Below are 27480 nucleotides of genomic sequence, written 5' to 3'. Positions count from 1 at the left end.
TGATAAATAAATAAATAAATTGACCCATAGCAGTGCCCATCAGTTACCAACTAGAAAATGATGTCATTGGCTAGCATCAGTTCATGTGCTACTCAACTGCTGTATGAAACTGGAATGCATATGACATCAGAAACAAAGTAATGTCTTAAAAATGGAAGACTTTGGTTGCAGTTACTGCTCTTGGGAATGCTTCCCTTTATATTAGGATTTGTGATAGGCAGGTAGGTGTGGGAAGAAAAATGAAGGTAATAACAGACAAACACCAATATGGAGAAGATTACTGTTTCCAGTTCTTCAACAATACAAAAGAGGATGCAACATTTATTATTGTATTTGTTGGAACAGGTCAAGCCTGCAAGAGATATGCTTCTTTACACTGGTAATGTTGTATTTCTTCCTTCCTGCTTGTACACTAAGCTATTCCTGGCAAGGAAACATGAAAGGCATAAAAAAAGAATTTATAAATTTCCCAAGGATTCTATAGATCACAAATGGTTTGGCAACAGTTCATATAGGAGATTGCTTTCATGACACTTTAAAATGTTGTTAATGCAAATATTATTATTTGTGTATTGTTTCAACCTTCACTATCAAGGTGGAATATTTGTTACTTAGAATCAGCTACAACTACAGTGGTCTACATGCCAAAGATATACATGAGCACATATGTACATATATTACTTATATTCCCAAGTTTGTAATACTGTGAGACTTAAACCATATTGTTTTTGTGATATACTGAAGTAATCTCAAACCCTCCATATCCATATCCCACATAAAGCATAAGTGGTATCATGTGAAATTCTGTTGAATTAAAATACCAAACAATGTAGGAGAAAAATAATACATAAAATATTCAAGGCAGAGATAGATAAGAGTGGCAGATAATACTGGCAGAGGAAGAAGAACTTAAACAGTAAGCATTTTCCAGACCAAACACACACACACACACACACATACAGCATCTCTCCAGATTCCATAGACTCCTTGCAAATATTTTCAGCTTTCCTGTTCTTAGGAAAGTAACAAAAAGGATAAAGCTCAAGAGCAATCCCAAATTACATTATTTCAGCATCCCTTCCCAAGGTTCTGTGAGTAAAGAATCTTGGTAAATTATTTGCTGTGATTGGAAATAGAATTGTTAATGATAAAACAAATGTTTTCTCTCTTCCTTTCCACCCTGGAATATTTCCTTATACCTTTGGGGGGAAATTGTACCAATTTTTGCAGAGAAAGATATCTCTTTGTCCCTCTAAATTGCTCACTAAACATCCAGAGAGATTCAGTATGTTTCAAAGGGGCCCCACATTAACTAGCAAATTTCCTGAATCTTTTCAAATCAGCTGAATACAGTTCCTTTTGGATCCTTTCTATTAACCCAAAGCTTAGCAAAACAAAACAAAACAAAACAAAAACTAAGAAAAGACTGAAGGGTTTATGAAATAACAACAGCAGAAACTTGAATTGGAAATAAAGGGAGAACCAAGAATTTCATAATATTCATTATTATGTAATTATGATACATCCATTACTGTTGACTGAATTCCAGTTGCTCAGCATTGTAGCTATTATATTAGTCTATTTTTAGTAAAATGGAAACTGCAATTTCAATTAACAGGAATCCAGGGCCAACATAACAAACTGACTTAAAAGCTAATAATTTGTGTGACTTTTGTGTGAGAAGATCATGACATGTTGACAATTTGAAGAGGATTGCATGAACTGCAGAACAACAACAACATCAAAATCCTTGTTTCAGCTCCCATATATGTTAAAGGTTTTGACGCAGAAATGGATTAATGGTGTGCTATTTTCCTTCCTGATTAAGTTCTTTGTCAGAAAAGGGGGCAGTGGGATGTTAATATCTTGCCAGTCTTAAATGTTTAACATGGTATGGAGTTTCTGTGAAATGCTACTCCATTTAATTATTTCCAGTATTCTGCCTGTTTGACTTTCTGTAGGCCACCTACTGAAGCCCTAAGAATACAGAAAGGCATCTGTCTTCCACCAGAACACTAAGATTGTGTCTTTGAAGAGATGTCTTACTCCGATGACCTGTCAAGCAGAGCTGTGTAAAATTTGAAGCTTTTGTAAAAAGCAAAGTATTCCACCACTTCTAAATAGTGAGGGGAAACTGCATTAATTTTCTGGTGGTACTTTGCATCACTCTGGGGGTCTTTTCAGTGCTTCAGGTCAGGTAATCACAGACTTGATTACCTGACTTCAGTGCTTCAAATCAGGTAATCACAGTTCTTCTGGCTATTGGAAGAACTGCAAGTGTCAGGGAGCCCTTCAACAAGACCATTGACATCATGCTGTACCTTGACAAGGTGAAAAGCATCACTTCCAAAGAACAAAGCACCTTATTGAGATGAAGTCCTCCCATATCACCCAGGCCTGTAGAATCCTCTAGGGGCCCTCTAGTGGCAGTGATAGCAGCTCTCCACCTGTTTTTGTATTACAAGTAGTCCTCATTTAGTGACCACAATTGGGACTAACAACTTGGTCATTAAGTGAAGTGGTCGCTAAGTGAAAAATCGTGTGACCACAACTGGCCTTCTGATTTTACTTCAGCTTTCCTTTGCTTTATAGCATCAGTAGCATGCAATAGCAAACAGCCTGGCTGAGCCCAAACAGTGGGGAAGGTTTCCAGAACTCAACTCACAAGGAAGCCTGGTAAAGGGGCAAATCTGATAGCCCCTTTTCCCCACTCCCCCACCCTAGGTAATGCTTACCCTGGTGCTGGGATAATTAGCAAGAAGAGAATTAATGTTTGGATTTATATTCATTGCAGAGGAAGGGATTACAAGAGAGTAAACAGGCACACAGTGAGGAATGCACATTGAAAGGAATGCCCTAGTGCCAGCTGTTTGCCTAGCATATTCTCAGCTGCCAGCTGCTTAGGAGGCAAACAAAAGCCTTTAGCGTAAAACTGATTTAGGGTCTTGTCAATTTCAGTCAGCAGCTGCAAGCTGGTGGAGGGTTCTAATCAACTAATTAAGGTCTCAGAGCTGAACTTGTTAACTTGCTTAGCACTTTTTAGGGAAGCGCTGCCTTGCAGAGAAAAGCAGCTCAGGAAGAGATAGCTTGTTTAAGCAATCTCTCCACTCTGAGAGGAGGCAAAAAAGGGGGAAAAAACAGGTCAGGCACAGGACAATGCAATACTATACTAACCGACTGTAATGGTGAACACGAGAGAGAGAGAGAGAGAGAGAGACAGAGAGAGAGAGACAGAGACAGAGACAGAGAGACAGAGTGAAGGTTGGAAATGCAGGCATTGGTTGAAGAGTTACTTTTTCATCACCATCATACAGTTGCTGTCAAAGCAATTGCTAAACAAGGACTAACTGTACCTGCCATCTGAACTTTTTTTGCAGAAAATGTCATGAAAAACCATAAACCTTGTATGTGCAAAGCCTAGGTTATGTCACTAAGCTGTCTTAAATATCCGATACCCATGCTCTTTGACTGGACTATCTAATGGGAGAGTGCAACCATCTGGTCAGAAGGCCACACTTAGCTTTGGAGTCGTGTTCCAAGAGTCGTGGGCAGGGCTGGCACAAAACGAAAGCAAAATTAAAGTAAATTACAATCAATTGATTTAATTAAAATATTTTAATCCAATTATTACCATTTTTAAAAAATCCATTTTTGGCACAGTAAGAATCAAAGTTCAACAGTAACTTTTGGCTTGTAGTCCTGCTCTAGTATAATGACAAAGGAGAGTGATACAATTTGCATTTGTATTGTATTTGTATTCTTTCCTTCCAATAAGGACCCAAGACAGGATAAACCAATATATTTTATTTCTTTTGATTTTCTTATCTCACCAGGGACTTAGATGGGCTGAGCGTGGATGACTGGTTGAAGACTGCCTCTTCTTACAAGCATAGGTAAGTATGTGACTCTGCCTCATTAGGAATTAAGATTTAAAATTATCCAGGAATATTTTGCTGACTCTCAGGAAAATCAAGTTATATGGTTCACAGAAATCATCACCACCACCATCACCATCACCATCTGGAATCAGTCATTAGACCTAAAGAGATTTTGCATTTGTGTTTATTCCAATAGGTACCACTCTAACTCTAGATCCTGCTCAATAGTTGGAAATATGCAAGCAATTTCCATCTTCTGAAGGTATACTGTCTAAATGACTGATGAGCCTGTAATGTACACAGAAAGAGATGCTATTGTTTGTAGGATTACAAATCTATGAACAAAGGTCTATTTTGAAAATAATTGCTATTTATGTAGGACATCTAGTACTGTGCATATGTGAAAAGGAAGAAGACAATGAAGTTCCAGGAATAAATAGATAAGCAGCTACTTATCTTCTTCCTAGATTTCCAAAGCAACAGTAATTTTTCAGTTTCTGCACAGTGACACAAAATCTCATGTGGAAATGCTCTCCCCAGACCTCAAGAAGAAGCTAAGAACATAATGATCATTTGATGGTTTCTAACAAAATTAAGACTGAAGTATTTTCTAATTTTATTGCTATTAATTTCAGGTCTCACTAATGTCAATACATTCCAAATATTCTGTTCATTTATATCTGCCTTAGAATAATGTCCAGGGAAGTTTAGCTCTCTGGGTTTCACAGTTTTACTAGAAGTGTGTGTATGTGTGTGTGCATTGTATAAAGCACTTTGGAGTGATTAAAAGTGTTTTCTAATGTAATTTTGATCAGAAGTGTAAATATGTGTATCCATGTAGAGAAAATATCTGCTTGTAAAGAACTGCTAGTTGATTTGCTCCAAGCAGATTAATTCACATTATGCAGTCCGATGTTAATGTATCAATTTAACACAGGGTGCTTCTGGGTGGTTTTTTACAAATATAAACCAAACATAAAACCTCATTCTCTGCCAGCTACTATTTCATGTTGCCCTTTTATTGGTAGATGTCAAGTTCCAAACTGGAGAAAATTTGAGATTTTATAACCAGAGGTAAAAAGCAAATGTTGCCAAGGCAGTAAAAATAAAATAAATCTTAATAAGTATTTGTCATGTGCTGGGTAAAGGATTATTTTTTCAATGTGAGAAAAGGACAAGGGAACACTTAGATCCAAGAATGACAAATAAAATTCACCTTAACAGATGCAGATTTGCTTTAATGTTGTGTGTGAGGATAATAAAAAAGGGCTTGTAAAATATTACAAGAGGCACAGTATATCTTGCGTGGATGATAACGTGCCAAAAATTGTATTTTGTTAGATCAGCTGAGTCCCTTAACTTGGCTGCAATTTCCTTTTATCCAAAATAATAAAATCTGGAGGTAAAATAACAACAAAATATTTTCACATTTATTGATTGATCTCATTATTATAGAACTGTTTAATAGAGACCACTAAATAACAAGGTTGTTAGTACTTTTATCATACTTAAATAGTTATAGAAAGTCTTTGGAGCAAAATTCAAGATTTACATCTTATTTGCCTTCTAACTGTCACAGGTGAAAATGGTCCCTCTATTTTTTTTTTTTTAATAAACTAAGGGAGATTTTTCAAGGCTTATGTGTTAGCAATGAATCTGCATTGAGTCCCCCCCCCCTTTATAATGTATTTATTCATATAAGAAAATATTATTTTAAATATTTTGGTGATGTAAATTGCTACAAATTGATTATATGGTGATGTAAATTGCTACAATTGACCTGAGATTAGTATTCAGACTGTTTGTAGTCTGTCATATAGCATTAGCCAGATCCCCCCCACCTGCATCTCTTGGCATAATAGCCATATAGGAACATTATGATTATGCAAATCCAGATATCCCACAGAAATGAATAACTTAAGCCTGTTTTGAAGGATGCTTGTCACATGTTTTGGCATCTTAAAAAACCCATTTATAAAAGTAAAGCCAGACAAATTTGAATGCTCTTCTGAATTTGTATGGGCTTTCTCTCTGTCCTCCCCCTCTTAATGCTGTGCAGCTGTACAGACCTGGAAACCACTACAGTACAGTGTTTTAACTTACTACCAAGGATTAAAAGACTTGCAATAATAGCTGAGGGTCTACTTAAATCCATGCATCTGCTGTTAACAATCTCTGATTGATTAGCTGATCTAGGCTCTTCATCATCTGACAGGATGGACCTTGGTGACTCCAGCACATTTCACCCAGGGTAGCATTAAATAGCATCAAAGCTAGGAAAGCAATCAAAAAGTTCAGTTCTAGTCTTCCAACTTCTCAGGACCCCTGTAATAAAAGAGAGGATGGGCCTGGTGCCTTAAGTTGGTCTTGAAGTCAATATCTGCTGGAATGCTGAATACTCCAGGCATGGAACAGCTGAAGCTGTGCTGGGGCAATGCCTTGATCTCTGTGGAGGAGGAAGTGCCATGAGGTTAGGCCATACTGAGATCAGCCTATAAGGTTGGGCTGCCGCTAATGGTGCAGCCATGGAAAAACTAGCTACTCTTCCCAACCTTACTTCTAAGTCTTGCACAATCTCTGCCTTTGACTTAGCTGCTGTGGCTCAGACTCCTTTCAGAAGGTTCACTAAATGGAGAAGTAGTCACTTGAGTACCTTATAAAGGTATGCCACTGGCAACTTTGGGCAAGCAAAGTTTGGCTTCAATTAAGAGGGAAAGGATAAGCTCATATCCCCTGTAATAACAGAGAAAAGATTGTCTGTCTGTCTGTCTGTCTATCTGTCTTATTCCATTGCATAACTTGTTCCACCGTTAAGTACAGTGAAATGATTATCTTAGGTGGGAAATGAAAGAAGCAGACAGAGATGCAGAAATGCCACACAGAAGCAAAAATGTAAGGAGACAGAGCTGAGCCACTGGGTTTTCTTTGCTCTTGCCTTTGTGAATGGGGATGCCATTCTATCTATCCAGCCAGCATTTTTTTAGACTTAACTGTAGCTCAGTTTGCCTTGCATTCCTGAGTTCTGATTCAGTAAGGAAGACATCTAATATTAATTCGATAGGTCACCCATGATAATTCACAGCAGCATTTGGACTCTTAAACTGGTATACATCCGTTCCTCTTTGAACAACTAGTGTGTAGATTTACACTGATAAAAGACTGCAGAAAAGCAACTGGATATGATTCTACATATAAAGAGGTTTGTGTCAGTGTGTGGTGCTACATTGAGGCATATATTCACTGCTGTACATTAACAAAACATCAGGCAAAAAGAATCTTGTCACAATCATAAGTAATACGGTTATTCATTTTATGTTTTTATTAACCTATACATAGCAGCGCATCAGTTAATTCAGGTATGTAAAAGGAATGGAAAACTGTAAAGTAAAAATGTGCATGCACATTGTTCTTATATAAGTTGGAAATGGAAAAATCCTGAAAATTGTTTTTAATCCATTGGTTTCAGTTTAGAAAGAAGACTGGGTAATTAAGATCTTTGATTTAGCTGAAGACATTTTTGGAGGCATTCCTACAAAATATGCACATTTAAATACACAATTATGGATTGGCTTCTTCAGGAATGAATTATGGGAATCAATCCTCATCAAAGTACCACACTCTCATACAATCAGTTGGACTTACAAAACCAAACACAAGCAACGTCTTAACTCTCACCCAATTTAAATGAATTACATATTTTAAAAACATAATTGGAATGTGTGTGTACGTTTCTACACTGAACTCAGAAAGGTGACTTTGTAAACTCTGTTAAAATGTTTTCCATTTAGCCATCCAGAAGAGATGATTTATTTAGCATGTTGACTTATTTAAAAAGAGTATGCAGAAATTCTACTTTTGTATTTCTGATTGGAATCCAGCTGTATCTGTATGAGATGTGTGTGTGTGTGTGTGTGTGTGGCAGGGGATAACTATTATGGGTCTGCACGGATTAGTGTGTTTATGTATGATATTATATGGTCAACATATGATGGTAAACAATGCCATTTTATATATATATATATATATATATATATATATATATATATATATATATAAGTCAATATCAAACCTTATTCAGATTCTGTGGATTCACAGTAACTCTGTCATCACTTAGTTTATTTTTAGCTGGGAACATTGGAAATTGCTTCATGATGAGCCAGATCACTGGTCCATCAGATTTAGAAAGTCTCTGCTCTGGGGCAGGTTTCCAGGTTTTCAGGGAGGAGGTCTTCCCAACCCCACCTGGAAATCCTGGGGATTAAATCACATACTGTTTTCATATAAAGCCCAAAGCATTATAAGACACACTTACAGAGTATATGCAACAGAGTGGAATCTGGAAGCTATGTTTAGATTCATTCCTTCAAAAAGAAGATGGTTGCTGATCGGCCTGTGACAGATATTATTTCACCAAAATTGTCTGTCAGTAACTGTTTCTTTAAGTTCATGCTTGTGTCCTCAGTGATAGTATCTAACCACCTTGTTCTCTTTTGGCCTCTCTTTTCAATCATAAGGGTGTTTCCAATGACTTGCTTTTACATTTATGGTCCAAAATGTCTAAGATTTAAGTTCATGACTTGTGCTTCCAGTGAGAAGTTTAGTTTTACTAAACTAAATCTAGTATTGAATTATTTGTTTTTGTGGACCAAGATAGTCACCACCATTTTTTCCAGCACTACAGTTCAAAGGCATTGATTGTTCTTTGTTCAGGCTTTCTGATGATCCAGCTTTCACAGCCATATGCTACAGCCTAGAACCCTATCTTTGACACCTTTCTTGTACCTTTGTTATTGGTGTGCTTGTCTAGATCTGTCATGGCCTTCTTCCAAAGTAGAAGACCTCTCTTTATTTCACCGCTACAGCCTACACATTTCTGAGTCTCAGAAGATAAAGTGTATTACTACTTCAACTTTCCTGCCTAATTGCATTGTGTTGGCATTGGCTGCTGATATAATCTTAATTTGTTTAATATTCAGCCACGGAGTAGCTTTGACACCTTCTTCCTTCAGAGACTTCTTAAGCCTCCTCCTCCTCCTGTATCAATAATCATTAATATTTGAGTATGCTGATGTTCCTCCCAGCAATTTTCATTCCAAGTTCTATTTCTTCCAATCCAGCCTTTCTAATAATATTTTCCCATGTAAATTGATAGAACCCCATAAAATAACACCTGATAACCTACATCTGATGAGTCCCAAATAGGATGAGACTAGTCATATAGTACCTTTAGCTGGCGGTCAATGTAACTGCATCCAACTTTTATACCTGGCAATTGTTGTTTCATATATTTTTGGATTACAAAATCTTCAGCATTATCTTATTCACATGTGAGATAAGTATAACAGTTTGGTAGTTTGGATATTTGTTGTTGTTGTTTAGTCGTTAAGTCATGTCCGACTCTCCGTGACCCCATGAACCATACTGCGCCAGGCCTTCCGGTCCTTCACTGCCTCCCTGAGTTTGCTCAGTTTCATGCTCATTGCTTCAGTGATGCTATCTAACCATCTCATCCTCTGCCGTCCTCTTCTCCTTGCCTTCAATCTTTCCCAGCATCAGGGTCTTTTCCAAAGAGTCCTCTCTGCATTAGGTGACCAAAGTATCTGAGCTTGAGCTTCATTATCGATCCTTCCAATGAGCAATCAGGGTTGATTTCCTTTAAGATTGACTGGTTTGACCTCCTAGCAGTCCAGGGGACTCTCAAGAGTCTTCTCCAGCACCACAGTTCAAAGGCATCAATTCTTCGGCGCTCCGCCTTCTTTATGGTCCAGCTCTCACAGCCATACATTACTACTGGAAAAACCATAGCTTTGACTATGCGGATCTTTGTCGGCAAGGTGACGTCTCTGCTTTTTAATATGCTATCTAGGCTTGCCATAGCTTTCCTCCCAAGGAGCAAGCGTCTTTTAATTTCATGGCTGCAGTCTCCATCTGCGGTGATCTTGGAGCCCAAATAAATGAAGTCTGTTACTGCTTCCATTTCTACCCCTTCTATTTGCCAGGAATTGATGGGTCCAGATGCCATGATCTTAGTTTTTTAATGTTGAGTTTCAAACCAGCTTTCGCACTCTCCTCTTTCACCCTCATCAAGAGGCTCTTTAGTTCTTCTTCACTTTCTGCCATTAGGGTGGTATCGTCTGCATATCTGAGGTTGTTGATGATTCTCCCTGCAATCTTAATTCCGGCTTGTGATTCTTCCAGCCTGGCATTTCTCATGATGTACTCTGCATATAGGTTAAATAAGCAGGGTGACAGTATACAGCCTTGTCGTACACCTTTCCCTATTTTGAACCAATCGGTTGTTCCGTGACTGGTTCTAACTGTTGCTTCTTGGCCTGCATACAGATTTCTCAGGAGACAGGTAAGGTGGTCTGGTACTCCCATCTCTTTAAGAATTTGCCACAGTTTGTTGTGATCCACACAATCAAAAGCTTTTGCATAGTCAATGAAGCAGAAGTAGATATTTTTCTGGAACTCTCGTGCTTTCTCCATGATCCAGCGAATGTTGGCGATTTGATCTCTAGTTCCTCTGCCTCTTCGAAACCCAGCTTGTACATCCGGTAGTTCTCGGTTCATGTATTGCTGAAGCCTAGCTTGTAGGATTTTGAGCATAACCTTGCTAGCATGTGAAATGAGTGCAATTGTGCGATAGTTTGAGCATTCTTTGGCATTGCCCTTCTTTGGAATTGGAACGTAAACTGACCTTTTCCAATCCCGTGGCCACTGTTGCGTTTTCCAAACTTGCTGGCATATTGAGTGCAGCACTTTAACACCATCGTCTTTTAGTATTTTAAATAACTCAGCTGGAATACTGTCATCTCCACTAGCTTTGTTGTTAGCAATGCTTCCTAAGGCCCACTTGACTTCACTCTCTAGGATGTCTGGCTCAAGGTCAGCGATCACACCAGCGTGGACATCAGGGACATTAAGATCTTTCTTGTATAGTTCTTCTGTGTATTCTTGCCACCTCTTCTTAATCTCTTTCTGCTTCTGTTAGGTCCCTGCCTTTTTTGTCCTTTATCATGCCCATCTTTGCACTAAACGTTCCTTTCATATCTCCAATTTTCTTGAAGAGATCTCTAGTCTTCCCCATTCTATTGTTTTCCTCAATTTCTTTGCATTGTTCATTTAAGAAGGCTTTCTTATCTCTCCTTGCTATTCTCTGAAATCTGCATTCAGTTGCTTATATCTTTCCCTTTCACCCTTGCTTTTCGCATTCCTTCTTTCCACAGCTATTTGTAAAGCCTCATCAGACAGCCATTTTGCTTTCTTGCATTTCTTTTTCTTTGGGATGGTTTTAGTTGCTGCCTCCTGTACAATGTTACGGACCTCCGTCCATAGTTCTTCAGGCACTCTGTCTACCAAATCTAATCCTCTAAATCTATTCATCACCTTCACTGTGTACTCACAAGGAATATGATCTAAGTCATACCTGAGTGGTCTAGTGGTTTTTGGGGGTTGGGAATATTAGAATATAAATGTATATTTGTCAGTACACTGGCATTTGCTGTATTTTCTGTACGTGCTTACGAACTATATTATACTAGTAGCATTTTAACCACACCGTACTGTATTTTTAATATATATATATATATATATCAGCAGATTTTTATCCTCTTGGTTTTCTCTAGAACTAAATTTTTACTAGAGCAAAGTTCCTTGTTTCTGTTTTTATTTTTATTTATTTATATTTTTTTTCTCCTTCAGTTATTTTCATTATATCAGCATGGGCATTTCACTTTTATTTTTTGCATTTCAGGATATTTTTGTTTGCTTCATCCATAATAATTTCTTGAATTTCAGTCCAGAGTTCTGGATCAAATCTAATCTATTAAATTTATTATTTACCTTTGCTTTTACTCCATAGTCTTTTGGAATATTGAGGAGTGGTATATCAAAAGTGACAAAAGAGTCACTTTTTGTGAGATGGGCGGTATCTAAATGTGAAATATAAATAAATAAATAAATAAATAAATAAATAAATAGGTCTGATTATTTTGTTTTCTTTAGTTTAAATTGTAATTTTGCAGAAAGGAGTTTGTGGTTTGAACCACAGTCAGCACAGGCTTTTGTTTTACCTGATTGAATAGAGCTTCCCTAACTTTACTTGAAAAATAAAGTAGTCAGTTTGACTTTGGAGTTATCCATCTACTGTTATCCAAGTGAACAGTTATCTTTTAGGCTGTTGGAAAAAGAGATATGCTATACCTGTAAATATTCCATTTTCTTAGTAGAACTCTATTAACTTCTCTCTCTCTCTCTCTCTCTCTTTTATTTTGTACACCAGGGGCCAAATTTTACCATTTATTCTTGATGCTATTTTACTTCCAATCAGAGCAGTCCAGTCTTTTATAATTAACATGACTCTGTGTGTGTTATGTTGTGTTATGTGTATTGTATTGAGAAGACCCTGCAAGTGCTCATATAATTGTTCAACTTCCACTTCTTCTGTTACCTGTGGATAGAGCATAGCCATGGATCACCATGATATTGAATGACTTCCCTTAGACTTGAACTGAGTTTATTCAAATGTGTTGGAGGTCAGATGTATCTAAGCCCTGATTTTAACACTGTTTTGTTAGTAATGATAACTATTTCTTCTATAATGTTTTTGTTCATAGTAGAAAACTTGATACTTCTTTGATGCAAAGTGTTCCATTCCAATCTATTTCAGTTCATTGATTCCCAGAATGTCAGTGTTCATATTTTTGCTCTGACAACATCAAGTTAGATATAATATTCTGCATGTCATAGTAGGATCAAACTTAATTTTTGCTGAGTGTTCTTTTGTCTTTAAAACAGCCACATTATATACATCAATGCTACTGCTCTTCCCCAGTAGCTCATTGGATACCTTCTGACCTGAAGACTCATCTTCAGGTATCATAGAGACATTGTCCTGGTGATGAATGTGCATTTAGTTTTATTGGCAGAATATTGGAATGGATTGTCATTTCTCTTTCCAGTTGATCATATTTAGTCATTCAGTTTATACCATGCTTACTTTTTCTGCTTCTTTCGTAGTTTCCAAACTGCTTTGAAGCCACAAATACTTATTATCAACTATGCTAATATATTAATATGCAATCAGCCCAAGCTTAAATACATACAATAAGAATAGATGTTCCTCTGAAAATTGAAAAAAAGTATTAAGATAGCTTGTATTGTTTTAAGTCAGCTGTTCCCCAGAGTGCCTTCCAGATCTTTTCAGACTACAACTCCCACAGGGCTCCAGGGAAAATTATTGTAGGGCATGATCTTCACAATATTTTTTTTTTTAATCAAACCATTTAAGTAAAAGGCTTTTAGTTAAACCCAATATGATCACCAAATTGCTGGATTGATAACATTTATATCTCACGTTTTCTTAAAAAACAAGCAAACAATCCCATGGGTTTCATCAAGCCCATACCTTTAAAAATGTAACAATATTGCTTGTTTCCATTTTTTAAAAATCTTTTAAATAGGTCATTATGCTTTATGTTTGGGTTTCTATCACTGTTTTGGTTACATTTGTTCTCAGGTTTGACTTTCAAGAAAATAGGCAGGAGAGAGAGGGAGAAAGAGAAAGGGTTTTTAAAGCCAGTGTAGTTTTCTCTCTGTTGTGCACAGACTGCAGAATAATGTGTCTAGAACTGGTTGCTGTGTAGGGCACAAGGCTTTTGTGAGGATAAACACGGCTGTTTAAAAGAAACTCCACAAATGAAATGATTGGATGGAAAATTAAGCTAGTAAAGTTGTTCATTCCTCATGGTCATGGTTTCCCAATTAACCTAGTTCTAGAATGTCTCTGTTTCAGAGGAAAAAATGCAAGTGATAACATTTTTAAAAAGTGAAAAGTGACTTTAGTTAATTTAATTTCTTCAAATAATGCCATTGGGCTGCAATACTTACACAGTGGAAGCCTGAACTTCTAAGACTTTCTATTAAATTCATCTGGATTGTTTCATGGGTCATCTTAGTGATTATTAGTAAAAGTGCTTAGCTTTCATTCAACCACAGTCCTGTTGGGTAAAAAATAAATATATATATTTTACTTCAAATATAATCAATGTCTCTCAGCATTTACTGATAGCTGGGCTAAACCTATACTCTCCATCCAAGACAATGATACAATGATATCATGAAATTATTATTATTATTATTATTATTATTATTATTATTATTATTAATAATAATAATAATAATAATAATAATAATAATAATAATAATTTCATTGTTATTGAATTGATTGTTTCCTGGGTCATCTTAGTGATGATTAGTAAAAGTGCTTAGCTTTCATTCAACCACAGTCCTGTTGGGTATTTCAATTCAGCAAGAACTCTTGTTTGAGGATGTGCTCCTGAACATAAATGAAAGGATAAGGAATAACTGAGTTGCAGAAATAATAATAATAATAATAATAATAATAATAATAATAATAATTTCATGATATTGTATCATTTTCTTGGATGGAATGTATGGGCTTAGCCCAGCTATCAGTAAATGCTGAGAGACATTGATTATATTTGAAGTAAAAAATATATATTTATTGACAAATGCATTGATGACAGAAAAGCCCAAAGAAATTTCCTTTTGTCTCCTGAGCACAGAGACTCAGTTAAGTAACAGTAGCCCAGGGCAGACAGGAACATCATGTGAAGATGCTTCCCCTTATCTATCTCTCCCTTTTGCCCAAGTGTTTAAAACTTCTCATAGATGCAAAGAGATCATACAGTTCCATTTTTTTGTCCCTGCTTATCTGTTTTAATGGAACCTGAAACATTATTTGCATGTCTGGCAAAATCAGAACATTATTAGTAAATATTAAACACTTCAAAGTCACATTTTCAGCTACAGTATAACAAACCATAATGGAGAAGTAAAATACACATTATGCAGATATATTAAATAGAAAAATCAGCTTAATATTATAAATTAAAATCTGTATATCAGAGTTTCTACTGGTAAAAAAAAAAAACACCCAGAAAGAAGCACTGATATCTATTCAGCTAATGGGAGTCTGTTTGGAGTTGACAATCCATGCCTCCTACAATTGTCTCACTGTTGTTGAACAACAACTCCCAGCAGTCCCAGTCATTATAGCCAATGGTGAGGGATGTTGGAAGTTGTAGTTTAACAACATCTAGACCATGCTGGGTCCCCATCTGTCGTTTCTTTGTTTGTTTTTAAAAAATGCCACTGATGCAGCAAGATAAACAGGGTCTGAACATGAACACATTGACTCTTTTCTACTTTTTCTTTTCTTTTTCAACAATATCATTTCTTGATTTTGAATCCTGACAAAAACTATGGTTGTACTGTATTCAATTATTTAAAACATTCTGAACACTGTTTCAAAGACCAGTCCTGTATAATTAAGGTTTCCCAGCCCACTTGAAGTATACAACAGCAAATGCTAGCACGGATGTAAATGGATGCTTCCTTTCATTCTGAATAAGCTTCCAGTAGTATTCCACCTGAAGAAAGAACCATCTTGTACATTCCATCTACAGCATCCATCTCTTTTGTTATGGAAAGAAGAGTTTTAGAGGATGGTGGAGAGGCACAAGGTTCATGGGGGAGGATAGCAGAGGATCAGGGCCTCTCACTAAAAGCAGTGCAATCTAGTGTGCAATCTAGGGTGATAACCAGTATGAGAAAAACATGAACAGTTTTGTTTTTTTAAATGTGATTTTCATCAAAATGGAATGCCTTTTACAAGGACTTCCAGTGGGGATTCATGGCAAATTAGATGTCCCTGAAGGAGCAGAGACACCATTGCAGCCAAGATTGGTGGCTAGACAGTGAATTCTGGCCAGTGAAGTCTCTCTGGAAAAAGGAGGGATCGTGAGATCACCCACATGTACTCCGGACAGCTGCTCCTCGTGAGTAGACTTCAGGAACTGAGGTTTTTGTGGTTGACTTCTAAGTGGAGTGTCTGGAAGTTGAATGAATTTCATTCATTCATATCATGGCCATAATGTAGCCTATGTGGACACAAGGTTTGCTGAGCCTCATTTCTTAATCACGTTTGGAATTCCTTCTTAATTGCTTTTCAACTATTAGGAACCTATGGATCGACAAGTTTTACAGCACTCACTGGGTGAGTTTCCTTCAATCCTTAGCAAAAGAATTTTTAAATTTAGAGCCAGTTCGGTCTAGTTAAGACACCAGGCTAGAAACCAGGAAACTGTGAATTCCAGTCCTGCCTTAGGCATGACAGTCATTTGGGTGACTTTGGGCCAGTCACTTTCTCTCAGCCCAACTCACCTCACAGGATTGTTTTGTGGGGAAAATAGGAGGAGGAAGGAGTATTAGGCATGTTCGCTGCCTTGAATTATTTATAAAAATAAGAAATGTAGGATAAAAAAATCTAAATAAATTTAAGGACTTAAAAAAATTCTTTTTTGATAAACAGCAAAAGGGTGATTAGAATGTTGATATCGTAAAGTTACAAATGGACCAGATGGATTTGAAATAAGATTTTGAAATTAAGTATAAGAGTCCTTCCTGTGGGAAATGCTGTTGTTTTGAATTAAAAAAAAAAAAAAGATAGGATGGGATTTTGAAGGTTGGACACTAGAAGGAACCACAAAGAACAAAGATTACAATTAAAGGAGAACATTTAAACTTGACTTACCAATACAGAATGGAGCAAAATACGTCAACATTGGTTGTACTGAAGGAAATTTGTGAACAATGGTCTCAGAAGTTAATTTTAAGAATGTCTGCCATTACACATTATGTTTAAAAGATGTTATGGAACAGGAACAAGTTTTACTGGGCAAGACTGAGACTGAGGCTGATTTGAAAGTGGATTTAAAAATGACAGGCTACAAGAATGATTTGGAAAAAAGATGCTACACCAGACATACAAAATAAACCAGCTGATATCTTAATAATTAAAAAGAATATACAAATAACAAACCAGAAGAGTGACTTGGATAAATTTCCTTTATTGGATTTAGAAAAGAAAACTGTTAAAGTTTTGAAGAATCTCATGAAAAGGGACAAAGAAAAAAATGAAAAGAAATCAAATTCTATGACATTATTTGAAGGGACTAAATATCAAGATTGTTAAAAGTAAAAGGAAGGAATATAAAGTTGATTTATTTGATCAAGGTTAAAATAGATACATTGTTATCTCTGGTAACCCTTAATGGGCTTTTGCTGACCAGGACCGAACAATGGGTCTTAAAGGATTTGTTTATAGATAAGAGAAGAGATATGGGAAGAAGAGATCATTTGTTGTATTTTAAGAGAAGGTGATAAATTACTACAATTGTTTATGCTTGTTATGATGAAGGGGGAAATAATTTCTTTATACATTTTTTTATTTTTCTTTACTATATTATTTTTTCTTTCTTTTCTATCTTTCTATTTTTTTATGCACTTTCTATTTTTTCTTTTTATTCTTGTATTATTTTAGTTTTTATCTTTTTAATTGTAATGTTTAATAAAATTATTATAAGAAATAGAATGCCTTTTACAAAACTGCTGGACTTTATAAGGATATGAAATATACCAATTTGGAAGTGCTAAAGGCATTGATAATGCCTTGACAGTTATGCCCATTGATAATACTGAGGCTTTGTAATGAAGATATTATCCTTATCTGACCAACCAACAACAGACCACCATTTATTGTGTTTTTTCAGATCAAATCCCATGGGGATGATGGATCAGCAAAAGGGTCTTATGATTTTCTGATACTACACTATCTCATAAAATATCTGAATCTTTCTAGATTACTATAGGAATCTTCCTGTGGGATAAGATTAAGCACCTCCAAAAAATTTGACAATTCTTTCCTCTTCCTGGAACACCCCCCCCCCAGGTTTTTAAAAAGGTCTTCTGGGAGCCAGTGGAAGTATTTCAGAAGCCTAATTGCCAGGGGGGCATTTTCTGCAGAGGAGTCTATCTCTGCAGATATATGTGAATATGATATGGAAGAGACAGAATGTGTGTGAAAATGGAAGGAAGTACACAGCTCTGTGCATATGTGCGTGGGGTACATGTGTATGCAGGTGTGTGTGGCTCTGGAAAAGTGTACTGTAGGAGTCTGGGCACCTCCATGCAGCCAATCCAGCCCTTGGACTAGAGCAGATAGTCTACCTCTGGTGCAATGAAGTTATACATCAGGGAGTTTCTGCTTCATCTACCAACGTCAATCTTTCCTTGTCATTATTGTCATACAATCCCCAGAGGAGAGGATAATGTGCTTCCCTGGTTCATAATTTAACTCATATTTTTACAGATAGCATTCATATCTACTGTAGCTACGTCCAATTAGAATATTTTTCTTTCTCTCTCTCTCTCTGCATGAGGCTAGGCAATCTTGTGCTTCCAGTGTACAGTAGTTGGTTCTGCAGCTTAGATATGTTTAAGGGAACACAGCCCATGGACAAAGATTCTGGAGACTGAAATCCAAGACATCTGGAAAGTACACTCTAAAGAAAAGGAGAAAGGGAAGGAGAGAAAGAAAAGAAGAAAGAAGAGAAAAAATATTTAATATGTTCCTCTTTAAAATGAACATCCAACTTAGCTTACAGTGTAATTGTCATTATCCTTACTCATCTATTCACTGATAGGTAGGGTGAGATCATCTGTCACCATGGGGTGAGGTACCATCAATATGCTGATGATGCCCAGCTATACATCTCTGCCCCTGGTGAGCTAAGTGATGCTGTTGATGTCCTTTCTCAGTGCCTGGAAGCTGTGGAGGTCTGGATGGGGAACAACAGGCTTCAGCTGAACCCTGACAAGACTGAGTGGCTTTGGGTTTTGGAGACTTCCGTATCTGAAGATTTACCATCTTTGGTGCTGGACGGGGTTGCACTGTCCCAAACAGACCTGGTGCACAATCTGTGGATCCTTCTATACTCACAATTCCTATCTGAAGAGCAGGTGGCAGTCATGGCCAGGAGGGCCTTTGCACAGCTTCATGTTGTGCACCAGTTGCACCCTTTCCTGGATAAGGAGGCTCTACTCTCAGTTACTTATGCCCTAGACACCTCCTGAATGGACTACTGTAATGCACTCTGCATGGGGCTGCCCCTGAAAAGTATCCAGAAGCTTCAGCTGGCACAAAATGCAGCAGCACAGGCAGTTATGTGTGCCCCAAGAATGGCACATGTTACACCTCTGCTCCTTGAGCTGCATTGGTTAGCAGTTTGCTTCTGGTACAATTCAAGGTGCTAGTGATGAACTTTAAAGCCCTATATGGCATGGACCACCTCACTCCAATTACAATCACCTGTACCATCAGGTCTGGCAGGAGGGGCATGTTGCGGGTCCCATCAGCCAAGAAGCTTCATTTGACGGGCCCAAGATGAAAGCCTTTTCTGCTGTGGCACCCACTGTTTGGAACATCATTCCCCCTAAGGTGAGGTTGGTCCCAGCCTTGTTGGCCTTCTGGAAGACCCTCAAACTTGGTTTTGTCATTGGGCCTGGGGAATCCCATAGAACAGTGGAGCCCATTAAATGGCTGGTATAAGTTTGATTGCATTCTTCCCTGTTTTTTGTTATTTTAGTTTTTAATTATTTTTAACTGCTTTAATGGATAAATTATATTAATTGTTTAGTTTTGTTTTGATTGTGTACTCCACCCAGAGTTACATGCAAGTGAGATGGGCAGCTATATAAATTCAATAGATAGATAGATAGATAGATAGATAGATAGATAGATAGATAGATAGATAGATAGATAGATAGATAGATAGGAGTCACACAACTAATGAGTGACACATAATATGTCTTCACAGTAATTCTGGTGAGGTTAAGTTCCCACTGTTTTCCAAAATAGTGATTGAGTTGGTTTGTCACAATGGGTTGAATTAAATTTTACTTTGGGTACTCAAGTTGGCATTTTTATTTGCTACGGATTTATTCAGCCAGAGTAAAGATTTTTCTTTTCTGTAAGCCTTCCCAGCTCTCTTTAGCAATTTAGTGAGAATGCTCATATAGATGAGCAATAGCACTTTGCTTTAAAAATCCATCTCTCATGCTTCCATTGTAATCATAAGGACTGCTGACATGTAGATTCTGTCACAGCTCGGCTGCTTACAAACATCCCAGCAACACATTTATAATACACAACATTAGCTTGCAAAAACCAGGACAGATATTCCTTAGAGAAAAAAATACTTTGCCTCCTTTATCACATAAATTCCTTCTTTTTTCTCATTAATCTTATAAATAAGATGTTCATGTGAAGCCATTTCTGTCATGTTAACATACAAATCTTTAGAAGTAGGATGCAGAGCCAGAGTTTTCTCACATCTTCTGAGGATCAATCTCCACAACAAAGGCAAATGTAATTCATTCCCTAAAAGAATTTGAGCTGTATGGATCATAAGGGGTAGGAGTAGGAGGAAGAGAACAGGACATATAACAATGAAAATAGTTCTAATTCATCAGGAAACACATCATTTTATTCTTCTGCTAACTCAGAACACTGATTATTGTGCCTTTAGAAATGTATCATTTCTCAGCTAAATTCCAGCAACTACAAAGGAGCCCAAGGAATTATATTCATCCAATACAGAGAGAAACATAGAGATTTGAGGTTATCATTAGGTCTGTGATGCAATAACTTCTATCTTTATCAGCTATATAATTAGTTATCTTCCTCACAGCTTCAGAACCTAATATTTTTAAGGAAGATCATAGCAGAATCTGAGAGGGATACTTACATAAAACAATGTTAACAAAATAATATAATATCAACATTTCAAAAAAAAAGGGGGTGGGACAGGAGGAGGAAGAAGGAAAAGAAATAAAAGCCTAGAAGCATATTAAATAGAACATCTCCAAAACCTTGTCAGGTTTGCCTTCTAGCTCATTTCATATTCATAAAAAGGAATGACAATAACTCTAATTCAAATGCTGACAAATCACTTATGTCAACAATCCATGAGTACTAATGTAATGTAGATTTATCCTTCCTATGTTGTATAAAAATTTTTTTGGCCATCCTTTATGTATAAAAAGTCCCAAGTCTTGATATCTTGATAGATTTCAAATGCCTGGGATATAGCCAAGCAGAACATATGAGCCCTTAATCCACAATGATTGCTCTGAAGTCATGGCTTTATGTGATAATAATAGGGTAAGGCCATGCCATGTGAGTTAATGATTCAGCTTTTGAATTGTATTTCTTAAAGCAAGGTGACTGCAATTAAACATTATTAAGCATTCTCAGAGGTGTTCAATATACATTAAATAGAATTTTCTATTGTAATACCTTATTTTAAGATGAAAAGGAATTTCATATTTGTAAGGGAAATTTTCACAGGTTTATAAAGACAGAATATTCAAGGTCACAGTCAATATTATTTCCATCAACTTCCTTCAATGTCTTATAAAAATAAGTCACTCTTTAGGAACTCAGCTCCCTGCCAGTGTTTAAAGAGTGACCATCTGAAATGGCAAATCATTAAATGGAAAGCTTCCACTGATACAGAAGCTCTCTGACACAGATGGTCATGTTTGGAGAGCAACTGAGGTGTCAAAGCTCATGAACTTACCTCTGCTTTCCCTGAACGTGGGTAGATTGCCACTGGTTCACACAGCAGGACACTTTAGCTAACTGTTAAATTGTCATTAACAAGGAAGTTCAATTAATTGTTAATTTCAATAGCCTAACAATATTGCATCCAGATTTCATTCATTAATAGGAATGCAAATCACTCTATTTTTGGACAATGTAAGGTTCATGTGCATTTATCCAGTGGCCCATTGTAGCCTTATTTCTGCATTATTCTGCAATGAAAAGAACAAAAGGAAAACAAACAAACAAATAATAGGAGTTAGCATGCAGAAATAACAAAAATAGATATTAAGAAGAGTAAAACATCCTTGTAATGAAAAAAAAAGGATTTTATGTTGTAACATAAGAGAGTCATGGTGGCTTTTCTTCAGCTGGGAATTCAAAAGGTCTGTGATCAAATCCTTGGCTGTGATCATATGGACAAAGAGCAAGCTGAATTGGATGAAGAAAGTCTCACTTCCATATGAATGTTGACTGGGTCCAACTTCACCCCAACCCAGTTCCCATGGTTTATTTCACCATAATTTGGAGAATAAACAACAATTGGCTATGTTTGCACATCTCATTAAGCTGTTAATCAAGGATGGGCAATGTTTTTTTCAGACTGAGCACAACATCTAAAAATGTAGCTAGGGTGGGACAAACATTAATATACTGTAATTGAAAAAGATTAAATATCATGATTTTATGGACATGTAATCATTTAAACCGCTAATACAACTTTGGTGGCAACTTTTAGAGGGTCTCTGGGGGCCACAGGTAGGTTGGGGGGCTCAGATCATGCACTTTTGCCATAAATCATGATTTACAAACCAGTGTAGCTGAGTTCATAAAACCTGCAAAGTCTAAAACTTTATAAACTAGTGTTGAGCCTCTCTACTTTGTGTTATTATCCAATTGTTTTGAATATGGAAGAAAATCATGGATAAACCTGTCTCTATGGTTTCAGGAGCCTTTTTAATCTTGCATTTTTCATACAAGCAAATGCACACTTACTTGAAATTACTTTGCTTAATAAAACATGTGATCTAAGATATTTTAGTACAGTAAAAATAGAAGATAATACAGTAGACACCATAGAAGCAAGATTGGAGACCCTTTGACCAATATTATATTGCAAATAATTAAACTACTTGAACCCTTTAATATCATGTACCACAGTTTTTCAACGACTAGACAATACATAAGAAATTGGCAGCTAATTATCAGCCCATTAGGAATACTGAAAACGGTATGAAAGAGAAACATTTCCTTCTAGTGACTCAGTCTAGAATTATATTAATGTATTCAGGTTCAATGTTGTCAGGCAGGAGATATATGTGCACTCTGATCCTAAGCACATTATCTAGCAAGTAAATCCAAAGAAATTCAGAGACTTGTAATCAATAGGTGCAGTTACAATCCAGAAATAATGCTAAATCTGCAGAATAGAGGAAAAAATGCACACTGGCACAGAGTTTGCACAAAAAGTTTGATCTTTTTGTGTTTCACATTTATTGTTGTTATTGTTGCTGTTGTTTTGCTTAAATAAGTACAGTTTATGACACAAACATCATTATGAGAAGGACGTGCTGGCTGAGAATCTTGAAGTTGTTGTCTCAGCTCTTCTGGAGGTGGAAGAAAACTACCTTTCCATTACAATGAATTTCAAAGCAATTACTATTTCCCACACTGGATGAATTGTTCTCTAGTAGTATCCAGAGCCACCCATGATAAGGGCAAAATATCATTTGCAGAATGTTATCATCACACAAATGCCTTCATTATGTATTTGTGTTCCTACAGCTGACACAAGTTATAAGTCATAGCATTTGTGTGATCATCATGCACATGTCATTTCCAAGGAGCCATTTGATAGTCAAATCATACCTTTTGTTCAGAACAGGAATCCAAATTAAAGCACTCCAGAAAAATGATTGTCCATCCTCAGTTGAATCACAATTAAAAAAAAAAAAATCAGATGCAAAGCTGACAGAGCTACACCAGATTGACAGAAGGTAGGGAAAAGAAGGCATGGTTACAGAAGAAATGAACGAGCCAGTTCCATAACACATGCATCCCCCCTTTTTATACAGGCATGTTAATGGAGTCTGGTACATGGGGCATGCTGAGAAGCTGATTGTTACAGTGTCTCAGTGTGGTTTTTTTAACTGATTTCTCCTTATGTTTCCCCCCTCCCACTGCCCTGGGTTTCATTGGTAGGTGAGTGGCTATATAAATTTGTTGGGGAAATGGGAGTCTATGGATCCAGTGAACTAGTGTTTTGTTTTGTTTTGTTTTGTTTTGTTTTGTTTTGTTTTGTTTTATTTTATTTTATTTTATTTTATTTTATTTTATTTTATTTATTTATTAAATTTATCCCTGCCCATCTCCCCCTAATGGGGGACTCTGGGTGGCTTATAACTCATTAAAATAATAAATAAAAATTCAATTGCATAAAACCTATATAAAACAATTAATTAAAAAGAAAGAGTCCAGGAGGCCGATGGTTCAGAGCAGCAAATGTCAGCCCTCTAAGGGGGTAGCCAAACCCACACCTTATGTCTTCCCTCCCCACACCAGGCCAGAAGGCAGAGCCAGGTCTTCAAATCCCTCCAGAAGTCCAGGAGTGAGGGGGACACTCTCACCTCCAGGGGCAAGATATTCCAAAGGGCGGGGGCTACAGCAGAGAAGGCCCGCCTTCTGGACCCTGCTAGTTGGTGCTTTTTTACCGAGGGGGTCCGGAGCATGCCCTCTGTGTGTGATCGGGTGGGATGGGTTGAAATCATGGGGAAGAGGCGGTCCCTCAGGTAACCTGCTCCCATGACATGTAGGGCTTTAAAGGTGATAACCAACACCTTGAATTGGACCCAGAAGCAAACTGGTACCCAATGCAGCTTGTGGAGCAATGGTGTTATATGGGTCCTTCTTGGGGCTCCAAAAATTGCCTGCGTGGCTGCATTCTGGACAAGCTGTAGCTTCCAGATACTCTTCAAGGGTAACCCCATGTAGAGTGCATTGCAGTAGTCTATCTGGGAGATAACAAGGTCATGAGTGACTGTTCGAAGGGCATCCCGATCCAGGAAAGGGCGTAACTGATGCACAACCTGAAGTTGTGCAAAGGACCTCCTGGCCACGGCTGCCATCTGCTCTTCGATCAGGAGCCATGAGTCCAGGAGGACCTCCAAATTACACACTGGGTCTGTCTGGGGCAGTGCTGCCCCATCCAGCATCAAAGTTGACAAAGTCCCAGATACAGAGGAGCCATTAACCCACAGCCACTCCATCTTACCAGGGTTCAGCTGAATCCTGTTGTTCCCCATCCGGACCCTCAGAGCCTCCAGGCACAATGAAAGGGTGGCCACAGCATCACTTACCTCACCTGGGATGGAAATGTATAATTGAGTATCATCAGCATACTGATGATACCTCATCCCATGATGGCAGATGATCTCACCCAGTGGTTTCATGTAGCTGTTGAAAAGGAGTGGAGAGAGAACTGAACCCTGAGGCATCCCACAAAGGAGGGGCCGAGGATGGGACCTCTTGCTCCCTATTACCACCAATTCGGATCAGCCCTGAAGAAAGGAGGTGAACCAGCACAAGACCGTGTTGCCCACCCCCAACTCCCTGAGTTGTCCCAACAGGATACCATGGTTGATGGTATTGAAAGCCACTGAGAGATCAAGGAGAGCAAGGATGGTCCCACTTCCACCATCCTGCTCCCACCAGAGATCATCCATAAGTGCAACCAATGCCATTTCCATTCTATAACTGGGCCTGAAACCTGACTGGAAAGGGTCCAGGTAATCTATTTCCCCCAGAACCTTTGGAGCTGTGATGCCACCACTTTCTCACTTTCTTTTTGGGGAAGGTGGGAGACTGGATGGAAATTGTCCAGTACAGTAGGATCCAGGGAGGGTTTCTTGAGGAGGGGATACACCAACACCTCTTTAAAGACAGATGGAAACACTCTCTCCCACAAGAATGTATTCACTGTCCCCAGGATCCAACCATATGTCACCTCCCAAGCTGCTTCCACCAGCCCCTGGTATCTCCCCAAACCCTGCCCCATGCTTGGAGTCTGACTTGGAACGAATCCAAGCAATTTTGTCCTGAAGATGCTCTGAAAATTCCTTCACGTGGGCCTGAAAATTAATCAGCAGATCCCCTTTACCAAGAGTGCTGGGCAGCACTCTGCGGACGCAATAAGGGGGGAGAAGTATTGCTGCTTCGCAAGGCCCTTATTGCCACAATGTAGGCCTTGATAGCAGCTCTAACCTGTGTTTGGTTGGATTTGGTCTTTGTCTTCCTCCAGTGGCACTCTAGATCTCTCTTGACTCTCTTCAGAACCCTCAACTCCTCCGTAAACCATGGGGAGTGTCGGGGCTGATATTGTCAGGATTTTCTTTCTCATGGGAAAGGATTCATCCCGTTATCTTTACAACAATAACAAATAATATTTTGGCTACAGAGATCATCAAGAGAGGTTGCATAGGTGCAATCCTGTCCAAGGCCCCAGCTGCCTCACTATTCCAGGCAGGGTCCAAGGCCTCCTCTGGACCATGCAGCAGATCCACAGGAATTTCCCCCAGCTCCCTCTGAAACCCCAACAGGTCCATCAGGCGCTGGGGGCAGACCAATCGCATGGGTCCTGCCTCCCTGCGGAGGAGGGTGGCATAGGAGAAACTCAGGGTCACCAGGATGTGATCTGACCATGACAATGGGGAAAGCTGTAAATCTCCCCTCAGATCATTTTGCCATTGCTCTGACAAGAAGACCAAATCTGGCATGTGGCCTCTGTCTTGGGTTGGATCCCGCAAAATTTGAGACAGGCCCATGGCTGCCATGGTAGCCATGAACTCCCGAGTAGCCTCTGAGGACTGTCCCAGCGATGGCAGGCTGAAGTCCCCAAGCTCCATAAGCCTGGGGAACTCCACCACCAGCCCCAAGACAGCCTCCAGCAGCTCAGTCAGGGAGGCTACCATGCAGCATGGAGGCTGGTACAGTAGCAGCACTCCCAAATGTTTGCAGGAACCCAACCTAAAGAACAGCATCTCACAGCTGGAGACTTGTGGACCAATGCCCCTGAAGGCCACCAGAGATTCTTGGATGACAACAGCCACCCCTCCTCCCCTGTCCTGCATCTCAGCTGGTGCCATACCATAAACCCACCTGGGCATATTTCTGAGAGGGGCATCTCCCCTCAGGCCCCAGCCAGGTCTTGGTAATACATGCCAGGTCTGCCCCCTCCTCAGTGATCAAGTCAGATATGAGGGGGGCCTTGTTTTTAACCAACTTGGCATTAAGCAGCAGCAGCAGCTGGTGGCCAGGGCCTGTATGAATCTGCTGACCGGGGCCTGGGATCATTCCGGCAAGGAGGGCTGGAACATGCCACTGGTAACACACACCGGGGGCGTCTTCCCCGAAGATGGCCCACCCTCCAGCTCCCACAATATCATCCCCTACCCCATCACCACCTCAATAGTATAGCCCACCGCATAGTCCCCTGGAGTTCCAGGACCAAGTACCTCTACTCCTGGACCTCCGGGGTCCCAAATCCGAGGTAAAGGTCCCTCCTTCCAATCAGACATCCTCATTCAGAATCAGATATTCCCAGGTGAGGGAGGATCCCACCCATGCACCAGCTTGCGCTCTTGGCACCAGCTGGGACCCCCCACCAGACCTTACACTGCTGTCATGCTCTGCCCCCCTGCACGACCTCTCTCACTAGTTGGCAGGGCGGCCAACCCATTCACTCACTCATACCTCCTGTCTCTCACCCAAAAGGTGGATCCTCACATCCTCATACACTCCCAGACTCCTCCCAGACTCTCAGTCCCAGGACAGAGTCCCAGATTCACACTGGAGGGACCCTACAGCTCTCCACTGACACTAGGGGGGGTTAGGTGGGGGTGGATAGATTCCAAAACCCCAGTTCACCCCTCTTGAAAACAAGAGTTATTAACTTAAAATGCTATCTGGCTCCCCTGCTGCCCAATTGTTCCTCCAGAGGTGAGGGATCTTCCTCCAAACTCAAACAACCACCCCCGCATTGGGGCCTACTGGGGTCCACTGCACCGTACTGGGCTC

This window comes from Python bivittatus, unplaced genomic scaffold (assembly GCF_059951505.1).
Source record: "Python bivittatus isolate LINGU-HERP-01145 unplaced genomic scaffold, Pbiv_v1 ctg000020_np1212, whole genome shotgun sequence".
In the NCBI taxonomy this organism is placed as follows: domain Eukaryota; kingdom Metazoa; phylum Chordata; class Lepidosauria; order Squamata; family Pythonidae; genus Python; species Python bivittatus.
The sequence above is the reverse complement of the archived record's forward strand: the minus strand, read 5'-3'. Positions refer to the sequence as shown.